Consider the following 18,613-nt stretch of genomic DNA (forward strand, 5'->3'; position numbering starts at 1 on the left):
TTAGATGAAGGATTAGCAACCGTTAAGATATCGCTTAGTCGTTAAAAATAATTGTCAGTTGGATAATTAAGGGCTTTCTTCTTCTTCTTCTTCTTCTTCTTCCTTCCTTCAAGAACCCTTTTTTTTCGTGATAGTCGAAGAAAATATTCTCTTTTTTGTCCACGCTTCGGCAGATACCACTTTCTTTCTTTCTCATTTTTCTGTCTTCTTCTATTTTCCTTCTCTTTTCTTTTTTTATTGTACAAGCCCTTTTTTCCTATATTTTCCCTTCGATCTGCTTACGCTCGGCAAGCTGTCTTCTTTATTCGTGTATTCGTAGTATTTTGTTAGCACATCGTTAGGGAATCTAAAGGGGATGCAGGATTTCTTGTAGAGAGAAGAAAAAGAAAGAAAAAGATAAAGAGAGAGAGAGAAAGAGAATCTGTAACGAGTACCCACCATCCCTTTCCCTTCCACCTCCCCTCACCTCACTTCTCCTCTTTCTCTTTCCTCATTCTTGCAACGGACCTCGTTACGCAGATCAGACGCAGCCAGAATCGAATTTTTCGCTGGAGAAGCTCCTTTACTCGTTTATGCATGCGCCCACATGTACACACACACACACACACATACTACTTTTACGAGTATCTACTTGTTCTTTTACATCTACTTTGTGCATGTACTTTTATCTCTTTCTCTCCTAATTGCTTCTTTTCGGATTTTTCTGACATTCTAGTATTTATATTCTATGTTTTTTTTTTTAGTTCAAGAACAATGTCAAAGATAATTGGACAGAAAAATGTAAAATACATTTTTTATTTATTTAATTTCTTTTTTTGATTATGTCATATAATAATAATAATAATAATAATAATAATAATAATAATAATAATAATAATAATCGTAATAATAAAATAAAGGATTTAGTATTTGCGGCAATGAACTTTTCAGTTCCTATTGTCAAACCAACCGCGTGTACCACCGGTGGTACACTTACCATTTGACATATTTATTTAATGTTCTAAAATATATGTTTATAACAAATTTAATTCTGTAGAAAAATATTTCTATTAAAATACTGATGCATTGTACAAAATGCAGTATAGAATAAGGCACATAAGTTTGTTTACTTGATATATTTACAATATTTAATAATTACATGTAGTTGTTGATTTTGTTAAAGCAAAATTAAATGGTTTGAATGACAAATCAGGTAGCATGGGCTTGGCACGGAACATGTTAATAATAATAATAATAATAATAATAATAATAATAATAATAATAATAATAATAATAATAATAATAATAATAATAATAATAATAATAATAATAAAAATAATAATAATAAAAAAAAAATAATAATAATAACAATAATAATAATAATAATAATAATAATAATAATAATAATAAAATAAATTTAGAATATATATCGTTTCTTATCTAAAGTTATAAAATTTTATCTAAAAGTTCAGTTCGTGAAATAAAGAATTTTGCAATTATGTCAGAGTTTGTGTCGATAGGACGAGAAATGAAATTATAAATAAATTAACAATTTTGACGAGTCAAGACAAAGGAAATAAAAAAAGAAATAATACTCCGTAAAAATAAGGATATAGACTACACAATATGAATAATTCTACGATGAAGAAGAAGTATCTTAACAAGTGGTTCGTCCTAATTTAGAGAAAGATAAAGAGCTCAGCTGATAATCATTAGGGGCGACTTAATTTGACTTTGGTATGGAACAGAGAGAGAAAGAATAAGAAAAGAAAAAAGAAAAGAAAAGGGGGAATGTAAACGGGGTTGCTTGCGAAAGGTGAAACTCTTTCCTTGTGTTGTTTCGTTGAAAAAAAAAAGAGTTTAGGGATGAGTATAGGGGGTTGGTTGAAGAAGGAAAAAAAGAAAAGAAAGGAGAGGAGGATAAAAAAAAAAGAGAAGAACTGCTTGGGATAAGGATTGTAAATATTAATGCTGTGGGTTCGGCCAAAGGAAAATATTTGAATAATAATTACCGAGGTGCCCTCGGCCCTTGTTACCTTCTATCTATCTCTCTCTCTCTCTCTCTTTCTCTTGTATAATATAAAATGGCTCGCTATGGAAAAAAAGATGATAAAGATAAAGATAAAAAATAAAGAAAGAAGTAGCAGAGAAGGCACGCGCTCGAGAAAGAAAAAAAACTAGGGGTAACCTCGAGAATTTTCTAATTAGAAGGATTCAAGCGGATCCCGCAAACAATACCAGAAGCATCACTTCCAACGTCTCAGGGGGGGTTAAAAACACTCGAGTACTTCTCTCTTTCTCGATGAGAGAAAGATTTTAATATCCTCGAAGAAAACTTCGTCGTTTATTATCGCCAGTATCATTATTATCTTTCTCGGGGGTAGCAAGGGGAGGAGGTTGGACACAAACGAACGTGAACTTTTTTCTACAATGGATATTAATATTTTTGTTGGGGTTTATTTTGTTTTTTAGATATCACGCGAGATATCTTAATTGTATCATTTATGCAGGAATAGTTTTTTGTTAAAATGTAATTTTGTTCATTTGAGTTATTTAATTATAAATTTTTCAGGTAATATAAAATTTCATTGTATTATTAAAATAACTAGGTGCGTGTTTAAAGAGAAGTTTTAGTAAATAAAATGTTAATGGATAACCTGTATAATATTTAAACAAAACAAACCGGGAACATTGAAATAAAATAAAAATGATAATTTCAAGGGTAGTGATTGGTACAATGATAAAACTCGTGTGAAGGTAAATGCAAAAGAAAATAGGGTTGTAAGTTGGAGGGTTGAAAGTACAGCCATGTGTCCCAAGGCACAGCAGGGTCTTCTTGTTGGCCTCCGAGACTTTTTCCGTCGTTACTCTTGGACAAACTGTTAAAGCTTGTCGCGGATTGGCTGATTCCTTTCTCATGCCGTTCTATGGCACGTGATGAAAGTAATTAAGCGCGGGTAGACGGAGGGGTGTAAAAGTAGGGCATTACTGTTACTCGAAGGGAGATTAAGAAACCTTATCGGGTTCTCTCTTAGCGACTTGCCTTCTCTACGTACTTGTATAATTTTAAATCGTCGTCGTGAACACCGTGACTGGACACCGAGTAAGATTAATCGCCAGATATATATATGTATACATAAATTAAATATATTTGTATTTTTATATGCATATGTCTATATAAGTGTGGATGTATGTATGTATGAATGTATGGATGTATTTGTATATTTGTGTATTTTTGTATATGTATGTATTTTTGCATGCATGTATTTATAGTATATATTTATATATTATATATATGTATGTATATATATATGCAATTGTGTATATACATAAGTTAAGATGCATGAACGACCTTAATCCTCCGACGGCTTTGTTACGACTTTCATCCTATCTCTCTTAACTCCATGGAAAAAGAAATCATTTCTTTAAGTCGACTCTGTGATATTATCTTCTCGTATTTTTATTCTTTTCTCTATCTCTCTTTCTCTCTTTCTTTCCTCTTTTTCTTTTTTATTTTTTTTTCCTCTTTTTATTGATATGAATTTTCTTTCCTGATGATAATAATTCTGTCATTTCTTTAGGATAAATATAATTTTTGTCACAAATTATTCTTTAACATTATCAAAGATTTTTTTTTTTTTTATGAATAATAATTCTTGGTTATTTGAATAATTATAAAGAAATTTCTATTAAAAAAAATATTTTGTTTTAGATAAATTTATGTAATATTGTATATTCTTATAGGTATTAATTAGTAACTTGTTAACTATTTATTGTGTGGATATTTATTATAAGATTTTATACACACCCTGCTGTAATTCTAGTCTTATTGCAAGTATTGATAAATTATTTTTAACTTTTTATTACAAAATTTTCTAATAATATATAATATTTTAAAAATATATATTTTATATAAATATTTTATACATAGAAAACTATATAAAATATAAAATATATAATAATTTAATAGTAATATAAATAATATTACTATTAAATATAGTTTAATTATATAATATTATATATATTTATTATTATATTATATTAAAATATAGTATAATTATAAAATATTTAATAGAAATAAAAATATTAATGTACTAATTAATCCTTATAATAAATTATTACATATTTATCCATATAATAAATTACTATAAGGATTAATCAGTAATTTCTGTTTTTCTATTGATAATAACGATGTTTTAATTATTCCAAATAATTAAATATTCCAACCATGATTAATTCCAATAATTTTGTATTTCCACAAAAAGATTAATGTACCTATATATGTTTTAAATAATTATTATTTTTTACAATCATATCCCTGGTTTCTTGTTTCGTTTTACATGTAAAATTTGATAAGAGTCAAATAATAAAACTTACTACTTATGTATTACTGACTTACTTACGCACGTCGACTCGTCCAGGGACTTTGGCGTTATCTCGATTGCATCGCGTCACCAAGTGCAGCTGCAATTTATCGTTGCATTTACTGTCGCAATGGTACAATGAATTTACTACAATATTACCGTCGTTACTATATCTCGACGCGTGCCGTCGGTCTACCTTAACTACCATATAGATCAAATGATACCGTTTTATCGTGTATCTAATATTATACGGATACATATAAATATATATGTATATATATATATATATATATACACACACATTTTTTTCCTGTATTTTATTTTATTTTCGATTTAATATGATTATTAACAAATTCTGACATATTCTTATAAAGAATAATTTTACTAATTCGATTTTTAAAAATACACCAAGAAACAAATTTATATTTTAGGATGGAAAATAAAAAGAAAAGAGTATATGTGTGTATGTGTGTGTGTGAGAGAGAGAGAAAGAGAGAATACAAAATGTGGGCCATAAGAAGTCTTTGAGAGTATTAAGAAACCTTATCGATATCCAGTCTGGTGTGTGTACAATTAGATTCGTCGTCATCAAATGAAAGCCACTAGCCCGCGACAAGAAGTTAACGATTATCTCGCAAACATAATTCTCGTTAATATTGATTTAAAAATTTTTAATGTATTACATTATCTATATATACATAAACGAATGGGTTGAGAATTATTTTAACTTCAACGAAAACTTTTATTTATTTATTAGATAAAAATATGTTTAATCTAACAAAATTGAAATCTTTTCAGTCAACATTTTATAGCCAAAGTAAGTCTTATCATTCAACGAAGGTAAAATTTATTTTTATGAGAAATACATTTAAATTTGGATCAATCAAAAATGTTAATTAAAAAAAAACAACTTATAATAAATTATATTTTTTAGATGATTTAAACATCTTTCTGATATATGATTAAATAGATTGATATGAAATTGACATTAATCAATTGAAATAATTTAAAATATGAACGAAACATTAATTAAAAAAAAAAAAAGGTTGAATTATATTTCCCTTAAGATTTATCTCGTTATGATAAGTTAATTGATTAGATCGATATTAATTAAAACGAAAATAAATGACTTACAAGAAAATGAAATAATTAAATAAATAATAGAAAAAAGTGTTTGTCTAAAATGAATAATTCTTGATAATCTATCAATAAGTCTATCCATCATAGAAACTCGTAGTTTGCTTATCAACTAAAGCGAAGATTTATCTTCCTTCTAATGATTCAAATTAGCGAAGCAAACCGTCTCGAGTTTACGACAACGGGACCTTGAGTTTAATTAGATACCAGAGACTCGCGCATTACGTCGGTTACGTTTAATTTTAGCCTTTACTTGCTTATTCAACGTAATGATCTCCATGTCTATGTTGCTGGCTCACGTATTACTGTGATTCTTTATTTTCCTATCGTAAAATACTGATACACATATATAAAATATAAATAAATGTAATTATAAACAACCTGTATAAGTCAATAATACATAGTTACAATTTAAAACTATAGAAAATTTTCATTAGCGGAAGTCAAGGTTCGTTAAATTGTAAATTAATATATAAAAATAATAAATTGAATAAAAAATAAATCAAAATGAGAGAAAACTCATCAAACGAAGAAACACGAATAAAGGAGCATTGCTTATATGGGGTTTTCTCCATTCCCGCTGGCTTCCTGACAGTCATTAGGGTAATCAACGAATTAGCGTTTCCGCGCTAAGAACTGGATAAGGTATAAAGAGTTAGGAGAGGACAAAGTGTGTCTCGGCACGCGATCCAGAGGCCTCATTCATTCGTTCGTTCGTTCCTTTCTTCATTCGTTCCTTTTCCAAACGTATTCGCTATGCTGAAGATATTATCAACGAAATCGGTATTTTCGACCGATGATAAATCAAAGAGGTATCATTCAGAATCTTCATCCATAACTTAGTAGAAATCGATTGATAAATATTCTTAACCCTAATTAACAGTTTTAAATAAACTTATAATAATCTTGCTATTAACCAAGCATTCAAACTTGGTGTTAATCAATCGTCCCATTCGTACAAATGTTTATAATGAGTATATAATTTTTTAAGTATATCGTAGAATGAATTTGATTTAAAGGGTTAAAGAAGAAAAAAAATCATAGAAGAAGATATCAAGAATCAAGGAGGTTTAACTAAAGATTATTAAAGGTATTAAACTTGTAATCATCTGACCATAAAGTCAATGGTAATTGTCTTTCCGGTGAATCTCTGTAAAACTCACCCTCTTTCGTCGGACATGCAAATAACTGTGGGGTTAGTTAGTTAATGGGGTCGTGTTAGGGTCGGAGACCGAGTGAGTTCATTCATTAGGGGTTGATGGCTTAATTGCCAGCTCGCAGCATCACCAATCTTACCCTCTCTGATAGTAGTAGCCATGAATCCACCAACTCGTTTTACCCCGTCCTATCTTATTCTCTTATCCTTCTGTTTCTCCATCCCTGTGAAATACCAACCAACCACCCCTTCCTTCCTTCCTTCCTGCCAGTCTGTCTTCCTTTTCTCTTTGAGTGTTTCATCAGCAACAGGTTGTTCCAGGATCACTGATTCCAACCCTGCTGGCTCGTTTTGCAAGCATCCTACTCGTTTGCACGACCCCAAATTAAAAGCGAACTTGGCGTTAATTAATCGTCCCGTTAGCGGAAATCTTTTATGCCGAGTTTTACAAAGATTTTAAGTGCTTATCTCTCCTTGGTATTTCTCAAATTTATTTTTTATCAGGATGAATATATTTCATATTATTGTTTTTTAATGTATACATTTACTTGAGTTCAATCAAAAGTGATTGAAACGTCTTGTTTGTGGAAATTTATTTTACAACGTGTAAAATAAGTTTATTAAATAATTTTCATGTTATTGTGTCGAGACAAATGATAAGTTTTGTTTTTAATTACCCCATTTGGAATGGAGTCGAATAGAATTTTCAATGTATCAGATAAAAATCATGATAGTTAATATCTCTTAAGATCGTATATTTCGTTTGAAAAGATAAAGTTTGTCGAATCGGTGAATTTGAAGGGATGAGAGAATGAAGCGTTGATAATGGGTGAGCAGGTAAGGTACAATTATCTCTGTGGTACATTCTTTCTTTCATTCTTTCTTTACCAATGTATTGTATATATGTATGTATACTACTCTTGTATAGATTGTGAAGTAGTATGTGTACACATACATATATATATAAAGTGTACCGAGAGATGAGAGGATTGGTTGCAAAAAAAGTACCGGCAGCATCTCTAATTGCCATACGAAGATTCCCAGAGGAGCGTTACGGTTGCACGGTAGTTGCACGTCGATTTTACATTGTTTGCACGATGAAATAAGAAAGAACAGAATAGCCAACCGGGCCCCGTCTTTCGACACGGAACGAAAAGATTATCACGCCGCACCGCGAGAAAAGGGAATGCGTCCAAGTGCATTTTTGGTGTGCCCTTCCTATGTGCTCAACAACCTCATCTTCTTCTTCTTCTTCTCCTTCTTCTTCTTCATCCTCCACCTTTTTTTCTTCTTTTTACATTTTTCGATTGAACAATGTATCCTGTACTTAATCCATCTTCCAAATTTTTCATTTATTTGTATCACATTATAAAAAATAATGAAACACTTGATCTTCATGTAATAAGTTTTAATATTTCGCACGTTTTTTTTTCTGATTAAAATTTGTTCCTCGTATTTGTATATTCAACAAATTCTCAAGTTTGTTGAATTCAACGCTCGTTCTTTTTGCTTTTTGGTTTCTTTTTTGATGTCTTTTTCAATCTTTCTCCTTTCCACCCCATAAGTTGGTATTTTTTTTTTTAATTCCTCTTTTCGTTCGTCGGTTCATTCGTTTTGCATAGTAGGTAACGACCATACGAATTTTCGCCATTTGTATGCGACACGGCTCAACCGTCAACGTGGGTCGACGTGAATTATCGCGAGTGTCAGGCCTTACGACCCGTCCGTACGAACGGTTTAATTTAAGGTTGGTGCTTTAATTCCTGGTAGAAAGCGCATTTGCAACGGTAGCTCGCCATGGAAGACCGAAAAAAAAAAATAAGTAAGAGAGAGAGAGAGAAAGAGAGATAGGAGTCACCTCTTTTGCTTGGTGTGTCCTCGCGATTCGAATTCATCGCTTAGTCTTCTGGGATATTCCCTTTGTTTTATTTTTTCTTTTTATCTTTCTTTACCTCGAGTACGCGAATTTCATCCAGATTACGATCGCAATTTTGTCTATTCTAATCATTATTTTATTTCATTCACGTATAGCGTCAATTTTTATACCGTCTAAACATTTTATTAGATATTTTTTTTTATACAAATTAAAGATAAATACAAATTTGTACATTGTATTGTACGTAAGTATAATAATTTATATTCAGATATATGAGATGATAATTATTCGATAATTTTTATAATTTAAAATAATATTAATTAATCGAAAATATTAAATGGTATAATAAAAAACAAAGTTATACATTATTGTAGTGTCAATTTTATTTATTTTCAATTTTTACGTACTTATTTGTGTATTATACTTTATATTAACTATTAAAATATTTAGTATAATATATAGTACTACTATATAGTACTAATATACTATATAGTGTAATATATGTGTGTGTGTACTATACTTTCTATTACCAATTAAAATATTTCGATAATTAAAATTTCGAATTGTATTTAAAAAATACACCAAATAATACTTAATCGGATAAAAGGTAAGATAAAACGAGATAAATAGATTATCACGAATTGGTATAAAACGTCATCATTATTCAAGCTTAACAAAATTCATATTCCTCGTAATGTTTTTTGTAATTTAACCAACAAAAAAGAAATTTAAAGCAAAATGGTGTTATGGTAGTCAGGGTAGTTTCAAATGTTCGTATAAAATGCAGAGAAATGTGCTATGGATGAAAATGATCTTATTTGTTGGCGAGGGTTGATCTTTCTCTCTCTCTCTCTCTTTCTTGGAAGACAAAAACTGGCGTCGATGTAATGCAATTTCGTAGCCAACGAATGAACCAACGAACGAACCAACGAACTTACGAACTTATAAACGTAGAGAGAAGAAGGAAGAGAATGAGAAGGGTGGTAGGAGGGCGGGTTGGTGGGGAGGAAAAGAGTGCGTTGGAAGGCGGGGATGATTTAGTAATGAAGATATTAACGGAGCAAAAGCGCGCCATGGAATACTGAGATTCAACTATCTAACTGCTGACATAACTCACGTTTATGACTCTATGCCTGAGCTCTTCTTTCTTTCTTTTCTCTTTTTCTTTCACTGTTCCTTTTTTTTTCTCTCTCCCTTTCTTTCTTTCTCTTCTTTTCTCTTTGTGTATGTCTCACCCCGCGACCATCGCAATCCCCTTTTATCCTTTTCACTGTCTTCTTTCTTACTTTTTATTTCTCTTTTTATACTATCTTTTATACTTTTCTCTTGCTAATATCCAACGATGGTAATTAATGTGAAATATTATCACAAAAATGGCTAAACCTCTCTTTCTCTTTTCCCAACTAATTTTCTGAGTTAGTTGATATATCTTTTTATCCATTGAGAATCTTTATCTTCGGTTCTTTATTTTTATTAATATTTTTATTTATTTAATTTCCATTCTCGTGAAAATTTTATTCGTATAAAAAGGGTTTGTAAATAATTGCATTAACTTTTATTTCAAAAATTTTGTCTATTAATTTATTTCTCAATTTTATTATTTATTTATTTATTTTTTGTTTTCTTTCTTGTTTGATTTTCAATCTCATGAGAATTCATATATTATGTAGGTTTATAATAATGAAGTTTATATAACGAAATGCCTACGAATAAGATTGTTTTCCCTAGAGAGATATATTCTGTGTATATGTGTTTGTATATACGTGTGTGAGTGTGCGTAAAACAGAGGAGGGTTTTGTAAGGGTAGAAAGAATGCGATACTTGGAACTAAAGAAGAAAAGGAAGATTCTTGCAGAATGGATTTCGACGGGGTACATTAGTCGAGTTATACCCCCGAAGGCATTGCTTGCTGGCCATGTTGTATATCTTGCTTATTTTTTATTATCACCCCTGGCAACGGACGTTAAGTAAGTGGGAAGGGCTGTTCCTAAGCTTTCACCCTTCGATCTTTCACGAATGTTCTCGACAAGATTTTTCTCTAAACTACGATTTTCTTTTTTATTAGGATAATCTTTTTCTTGAAATTTGAAATATAAGAAACACGTGTTCTGTAGGGTTATTTATTTACACACAAAAATATTACTAAAATTTAATTGATTGTGACTGTTTTAACGATGTACATATTTTTATAGAAAATAATAATCAAATTGTTATTAATTTTGTATAGGAAATTAATTGTAATATCTCGTTTAGCTGCGATTTCTTTTCGAAGAGCATACTCTATACGGTCTAGTAACATTTCCTTGGGTCCTAATAACTTCTCTTTCTTAAAACAGGGTTTCTGCCATTGCAAGTTCATTCGTAACTACTTTTCAACGTTTTAACATAACGATACGAATTTATTCGTAACTGATCAACAATGATAATTAAATAATGATAATAATACTAATTAATTGAAAAATAAATTGTCTTACAATTATTATAGGCAAGTTTCTAAACTGGTATGTTTCTTCAGACACCAGGTAGCGCTGCTAAAAAAAATTTACACGTTTTAGGGAGGTCTACTAACTTTTTCCATTAACCGGAAATGTTTATATCTCAAGTAGTCTTCTTCCGGATTTCTGAGATGTTGCTCGGAGAGTAATGCTGAGATATTTAAGGTAAGATTAAATTAAAAAGTTTAAGAAAAAAAGATAAATTTATTGTTCTACATTATTATTTCAAATCGCGGACTAGTTTTGATATAAATATATTAACTAATTTATTTATAATGTATTTAAAAATAGTACGTTCTAAAAATTAGATTTTACTGAATATTTGGTCTACGTACTTGCATTTGTATTTTTAAGAGTTGAAAAGTGAGGTTAGATTATCTACGTGTTTTGTAAAAAAGATCTTGAAAGTATTTATCAAATAAAGAAATTGAACAATATGAATTACGAAATGATGGAATGCTTAAAAATGAAATTTATTTTCAGTTACAAGAATATTTATCGATAAATTAATGGACCAGGGTAAAGCCAAGAAAAGAATAGATATAAACGACGGTGTAATCGCTGACGAAGTTATGGATGACAAAATGTAGAGGTTAGTCTTTATAACTTAATATATAATATTAAATTATTATTTTGTATATACTATCGTGGTTATAGGTTACCAGCAGTGAATTTGGCAATGACGCCATTGGCGCACATCGTGGCGCTACGGGCAATTTCAGTAAAATTGGAATTGCAATTTTAAACTGTTAAATTTAGTATTCAAATATAGTATTTATATATTAATTATTTAAATTTAGTATTTAAACATATAAACCAATCAACATATTAATGAATAACGTTTAAATACTTAACTAAAAATATCAATATAAATAAATAATAACCTATAAATAAATAAAGCATTAATTTTTTATGTCCTTTCTGTTAGTATACGTTGTTAACGAGTAATACGTAAGTTTGAAACGGTAAGTCCATATGTCGGTTTTGAATCGCGTTTTCCACGGGTTTGAGGACGTGTTACATGCGAAGGGTATCATATAACTAAGGGGATGTTTTTATATTTATGGCACCACGACCAATGGGATGCTATTAATGCCTGCCCTTTTTTCTTTTCGTTAATAACCATGCACGATAAGCACGCATAAAAGAGTAGGGGGGGACAAGTTACTTTCTACACGTGGGATGAAAAAATCCATTTGGTGAGGGGTGCTTGGGTTTTTTTATGGTAACCATTCTTTTTTTTCTTTTCTTTCTTTCTCTAGTTCCTTTTTAATCTTGTCTCTTCTATTAAAGACTTAATACAATACGATCACGTTAGATGATATAATACTTTGACCTGATTTTATTTTACTAATCTTGATGGGTGAGATAATTAATGAAATAAAATGAAATTATTAATTGCTACATTTAAATAAATAATATTATTGAAATTTTATAAAATACTATTCGGTATTTTATATTTAAATAAATTTATGCACTAGTATTTTTTCTATCGGAAATTCCACTTAACGAATTGTCGATTGTACAAAGAAAAGTTTCTTTTATATATGTATTTGATATTTTTTTTTTGTAATATAAATATTTCATAATATTTCATTCCCTCTTTTGCATTTGTCCCCTCTTTTTTAGACGAATCTGCTTTCGAACATTTTCTATATTAAATTTCTTTAACAAATTATTTCCTTGAGTAGTTTTCTTGTGCATAATGTGTTTAGTTTCGCTAAACTATATCGAGTGAATCGTATAATGACACTTTCTTTCTGGAATCAGGGGTTGAGTGACTGGATGGATAGATGGACAACCAAGGTCGATGACAGTTCGAAAGGGGGAGCAGCGTACGATGACTGTAAGTTTTTATGTTATTTTTTTTTCTTTCTTTTCTATCTCTCTTTTTTTCCCCCCTCTCTTTCTATCATTTTATCTTTCTATTTTTCTCTGTTTTCTTTTTTTGTTACAACATATTATTCTACTTTTTGAAATGACTATGTTCCCGTATGGCGACATGTAATCATTCGTTTCTCGATGCTCTGGCTTATGAAAGTTTTATCGGTGTGATCATCGTCATCATCGTCATCGTCATACTTGTCTGCGGTTTGGAGCTAACCCAACCAACTTTGTCGTGGAATATATTAACGATTATTGCTTGGCAATACTTGCCAACCAGTTTCTTTCTATGTTCCTTGTTTCTCATTTTGTCCTTTTGGCTAAGTTGCATCGTTTCATGAGATGCAGAACCAAGAACAAAGCCATATTGTAATTTTGCTTCTAACTCATCACTATTCAAAATAAATCATTTCATTTTACGTATTTTACTTGAAAAATTACATAATTAATATTTTTATCAATGTTTTTATTTTTGATATCGATAAGTCCGATCACTACGTAACCACCAATCGAATAATTTTCACAATTTTCATCGTCATCGAGAACCGATCCCTAGTAGCACAAAATATTGAAAAATATTGAATACATGTTTATTCAATATTAAAAAGATATTAAATCTCTTTTTAATATTAAAATAATTAATTAAATTAAATTAAATACACATGTATTCAATATTTTTCAATATTTTGTGCTACTAGGGGAAGTTTCAATATTTTTACAATTACATATTTTATTAATCTTAAGACAAAATTGTAATTAATATTAATCAATTGTGTGCATACTATTAGGTGGTTTGGAAAGTCGTTTCGTTTTTTGCTGACGCAATAATGGCATTAGTTGATGCAAACCGACAAATAGTAACACATGAGATCGATGAGAGGTTAAATTTATCAAATTCAACTATTTATGACCACTTGAAAGGTTTAGGTTTAACCTCTAAGCAAAAATTGTCTTTATTTTTACAAAAGAAAAACGAAACGACTTTTCGAACCACCTAATATTTTCTTTAAAAATAGATTACGAAGACCGCGAATGGAAAGGTCGCGATCTGGAACGGAAACACTGCCGGGATTTGGCCAATGAACTGTCGAGTTTCTAATGCCACTTAATTATAATAATAAATAGTTTATGCTATTTAAAAAAAGAATTTAATTTCTTTTTGGTTTCTATTTTTTTTCTCTGTCATAATAAATTTAATCATTTTTTTGTTGGTTTCTATTTTGTTTTCCTATCACAATAAATTTAAAAATTTTTGTTTAGGTTCTATTTTTTTTTCATAATAAATTTAAATACGTAGGGTCAAATAATTTCCATTATCTTTTAGATAAAAAAAAATAGTTAGTACAATCTTAAACAATTTTGCAAAAAAAAATTTAATAATTATTCGCGTATGAAAAAAATAAAATTATGTATAGAGTTTCTAAAGAAAAAAAAAATAATGTGATTACTTCGGTTATTAAACGCAAATTTCACTCACACATACGAAGCATCAAATGTATAGCAGAGTATTTTTTTTGTTCCGATTTGCATAATGACAGAAAATCGTATCAATTTACCCCTATCGTTCGTCTTTTGTATCCGGAATATCCTCCCTTTGGTCTTATCGACCTTTTTACTGCAAAATGTGTGTTTTTTTTTATTATTATTAAAAAAAGGAAGGTTAATACTTAGATAGAGAGATTGTTATTGGTCTCGCGACCGTGGTGGCACTTTTGTTTGGTATGGGGTGGGGGTTAAACTGGTTGCACGCATCCTATTTGAATCATTCAAAGTTAAAAAGAAAAGAAAGTGAAAGATAGTGAAAGTGAACAAAAGAAAGAGAGTAAGAGATAAAAGGATAAAGGGAGAGAAATTATCCTTTTATCCAAGTTTTACGTTCACGTTTTATTTTTACGGATGCACACATGTATTTGTGTCACTGTGTGTAAGAAAAAAAGAAAGTATTTTATGTACATCGTACAACCGATTGATTTTTTTTCTCCCTACTTTATTTCTCTCTCTCTCTCTCTTTCTCTTTGCAGTTGTAATTTTTTTTTCTTTTTTTATTCTCGGAGTATCGTAGGCGCGCGTGCGAATCGTCACGCGGCCGCGGGTTGGTAGGAGGCGACGAAAAAAATAGCTTTATGTCACGAGGGATCATTAGGGACTTTCTCCATAGGGGTCGAAGAGAAGTGGCAGGGTCAGGTATGGCCCCTGACCTTGGATAAAGTACATTGTACGACGGTCATTCGCCCTAAGACGACGACAACTACGACGCAACGTCGCCCTCATGTCTCTACGATATTTCTCCGACCGAATTGCGTAACGTTAGTTTCACTGTTGCGTTAGGGTTGTTATCGTTCGATCATATTTTTTTTTCTACTTTCTTTTTTTTTTCTTCTATCGATTAAGGGTCGCGTTTAGGTAAAGTTCTTGATAAAATAATTTCACCGTGTGGTAATACGAAACTTTTTTTTACAATGTATTTTTTACAAGTATTGTATAGGGAAGAAAAAAATACTTTTAGGGGATGATATTTATAATAATTTTAAATAAATTTGTAAAAAATGGGGGATTTTGTTCGATTCAAACTATGAAGAAAGGAAGAAGATATTTTATTTTATTATTTTTAATAAAATAAAGTATAATTTGATATACCTGTAACTAAAAATAAAAATAAATAAAAGCATTTCTATAAAGCAAAGTTAAAATATAGAAATTAGATAATATTATATATAAATATATAACTAATTGTAATATTAATATATTAGTAATTATATATTATAATATTTATATTCTTATATATTTATTATGATATTAACACTAGATTTACGAATTGAGCCAATTTGACTCATTGAACATTTGATTATTTTATATATTTATAAAATTTAAATACTATTTTTTGAAAACTTATTGGTTTTTAGTTACGTAATGAAATATACGTAAATATTAGTTCAATTCCTTTACTCAATCCTTTATTCAAACAATGTTATTACGTCATTAAAAAATAATGAACAAAACATCCGTAAATCTAGTGTTAATATTACTTTATCATATTAATTTATTTTTAATTTTAATTTATTAAAATTATTATATTATATTAATATTAAATTATATAATATTATAATATTAAATATTAATGTATTAATAATATAATATAATAAAAATAATAAATTAATTTAAAAAAAATAATAACTTCAAAAAAAAATTTAAATGAATAAAACATTCGATAATCGTTTACACAAATGTGTGAGTAATTGAAAAAAAAATAACAATTTCTTTAGTAATAAATAATAGTTAAATTAGGCCAAGAAAATTTCAAATTCCACAAATGGTCGAGCAGAATTAAATTAGATTTATTTATTGAACTTAAATTACCTAATACATTATAGAAGTAGGAATATTATCGTTAATAATATCTTTTAGTAAAAAATCGATCGGAAGGAACAGGATGAATAGAAAAGAGAGAGTGAGAGAGACAGAGATAAAAGAAGGAGAAGGAGGAGGATAAGGATAAAGAAATAAATCGGCTGATAAACGGCAGAGACAGGCCGGTACTCGTGAATCGTGCAAGCAATTATCGCGATCGACCTTATTCAGTATATTCTATTAAAATACTATCCATAGATAAAAGTTAGGTTGTTGTTGATTCGTCTTATAGTTAGTTTTGTCGTATTCGTAGACGTCGTCGTGCCTCTCCGTGACATTTCGGCTGGTTCGCGATAGTCACGAGCCTATCTGACGTACGTTGATAGTCCACAAGAAAAAAAGTATTAGAAAGAGATAGAGGGGATGGATTAGGGGAAAGTAGTATGAGAAGGAAGGTAAAGAATGATAAAAAAAAAAAATAGATGAAAAAGAAAATGAACGTTCGATTCTCGTTTTCACGCTGGTGTCTTTTCGAACGATTTTTACTACCACTACCACTACCATCACCAACATCGTTGTTGTTTAGTCGATAACGTCGAACTCTATTGTACCATTCCTACTAGTCCGTACTTTTCTCTTAAAAAAAAAATGCTCGATAAAATGAGAGCTTTTTCAAGCTCGAAGCTGCTTACCATGATTCGAACTTTGACGACAAGTGTACTCGGCAATCCTCATTATCGAGATGTTCTCTTTCAATTTTCTAGTTTTTCTTTTCTTTTTTTTTCTATTCTTATCTTTTACTCTTTCTGTAATTTTAAATAAAAGCTTTTATTCAGAAGTATCATTATAAAGGGAAACGATAAAAAGGGAAGTTAAAGTTTTGTACTCGAAGTAGTTTTTAATATTTCAAGTTGATTAAGAAAGTTAATTTTGTTTATTTTATTTATTATTAAATTTTTATGTTATATATTTAATATTTTAAATATTATTATACTTAATATCGGATTAATAAATTGTGAATAGGAATAATGAAAAAAAAAAAAAACAATAAAGATAAGACAAAGTTCTTATAATACTCGAGTGTTGTATTTCAAATTTATAAAAAGTTAAATAATATTAATTTTAATTATTATTCATTAAATATAAGGATATTTTCTTATCAAAGAGTGATAACAAAAAATTAGTTATTTCAATTAGTATTAATTTTAAAATGAAATATTGGATTTCAAAGTAAAGTCATAAATTTGTGACATAGGATCGTACGAACCGTGTTAATAAAATCATAAAAAGCAATATTATCATCTTCAACCCTACTTACTTTTCCTCCCATAGAATCGAATTTGTATTTTTTTTTTCTACGAATGGATCATAGCAAGTGTAGAATGGAAACCCTTTTTCGTATAGAATTCAAGGGGTGTGAAATGATCTTGATACGCTCATTTGCATGGGAAGTTTGGTAGGGTGAAAACGGGGCGGGATTTTTTTGAGTGTAATCAAAAGGATTGTGTATTACACTTTTTTTTCTCTTTCTAATAGAAAGGAACCCAAGAAAAAAACAGTGCACCAAGAATAATGCAAAAAGGTTGAAGGGGTGAAGTTATCTGTGGGTTAGTCAAAATAATCGGATAGTGCGTGTTATTTGTTTACAATAACATTGTTTCATGGTTAGGCTAATTAAAAAAAATTATTTTCTCCTGAGTAGGGTGGTAGAAAGAAATAAAAGAAAAATAATAATAATAATAAAAAAATAAGAAAGAAAAAAGGAAATGAGGAAGACACAGTACTCATGGGGGTCACAAAAAGTAATCAAGATGGTTTCTTCCATCGAAGGACTCAGGTTGATGCCGTTTCCAAACGAATTACAACGATTTAAACTTTTCTTTCCTATCTTTTCTTCTACTTTCCAACCCCCGTCTTATTTTGTCTCCCTTCGTCATCAACTCACCGAGGGGTTGCTTACCTCCCAAAAGTCATAGTTTCTTTATAAAAGAAGAAATTTAACAAAAGAGAACTTCGATATCAAAGACATGTACAAAGTACGCAAATAGTTTCATTTAATTTCGTACTTTTATTACCTATTTGTTAATATTTTATTTTATTTTCTATAAAATAAAATAAAAGAAAAGATATAAGAATATTTGATGATAATTATTTCAATTAATAATTCAAAAGAATTCTTTTAGTATATGCCCTAATCAACGAGTTAAGATTTAATCAGTTTAGTATACACATATTTATCTTTCCTTCATTCTTTTTTCCTTTTTTCATCTTGTTTTCTTATATAATGGGTCTATTTGTACCACAGAGACCTTAATCACGTTCCTTTCGTGTCTTTGGTCTCTTCGTAGCAGAACACGAATCCTTTCGTGTTCAT

The 18,613-nt window shown here is 29.5% G+C and overlaps 1 protein-coding gene and 1 long non-coding RNA gene across 2 annotated transcripts in view; one reads left to right on the forward strand and one right to left on the reverse strand.

Moving 5' to 3' along the window:
* zfh2 (Zn finger homeodomain 2) overlaps window positions 1-18,613 on the reverse strand; it is a 251,745-nt gene that overhangs the window by 14,375 nt on the left and 218,757 nt on the right.
* Window positions 1-18,613, forward strand: part of LOC149031066 (uncharacterized) — a 99,132-nt gene that overhangs the window by 9,419 nt on the left and 71,100 nt on the right. Inside the window, exons 2-4 of the long non-coding RNA XR_016178102.1 lie at window positions 11,068-11,172; window positions 11,491-11,599; window positions 12,778-12,853. This is a non-coding gene — a long non-coding RNA (uncharacterized LOC149031066). The remainder of the gene's footprint in view (window positions 1-11,067; window positions 11,173-11,490; window positions 11,600-12,777; window positions 12,854-18,613) is intronic.

This window comes from Polistes dominula, unplaced genomic scaffold, assembly GCF_049000335.1.
Source record: "Polistes dominula isolate Pdom_NZ unplaced genomic scaffold, Pdom_raw_medaka contig_12, whole genome shotgun sequence".
Classification (NCBI taxonomy): Eukaryota; Metazoa; Arthropoda; class Insecta; order Hymenoptera; family Vespidae; genus Polistes; species Polistes dominula.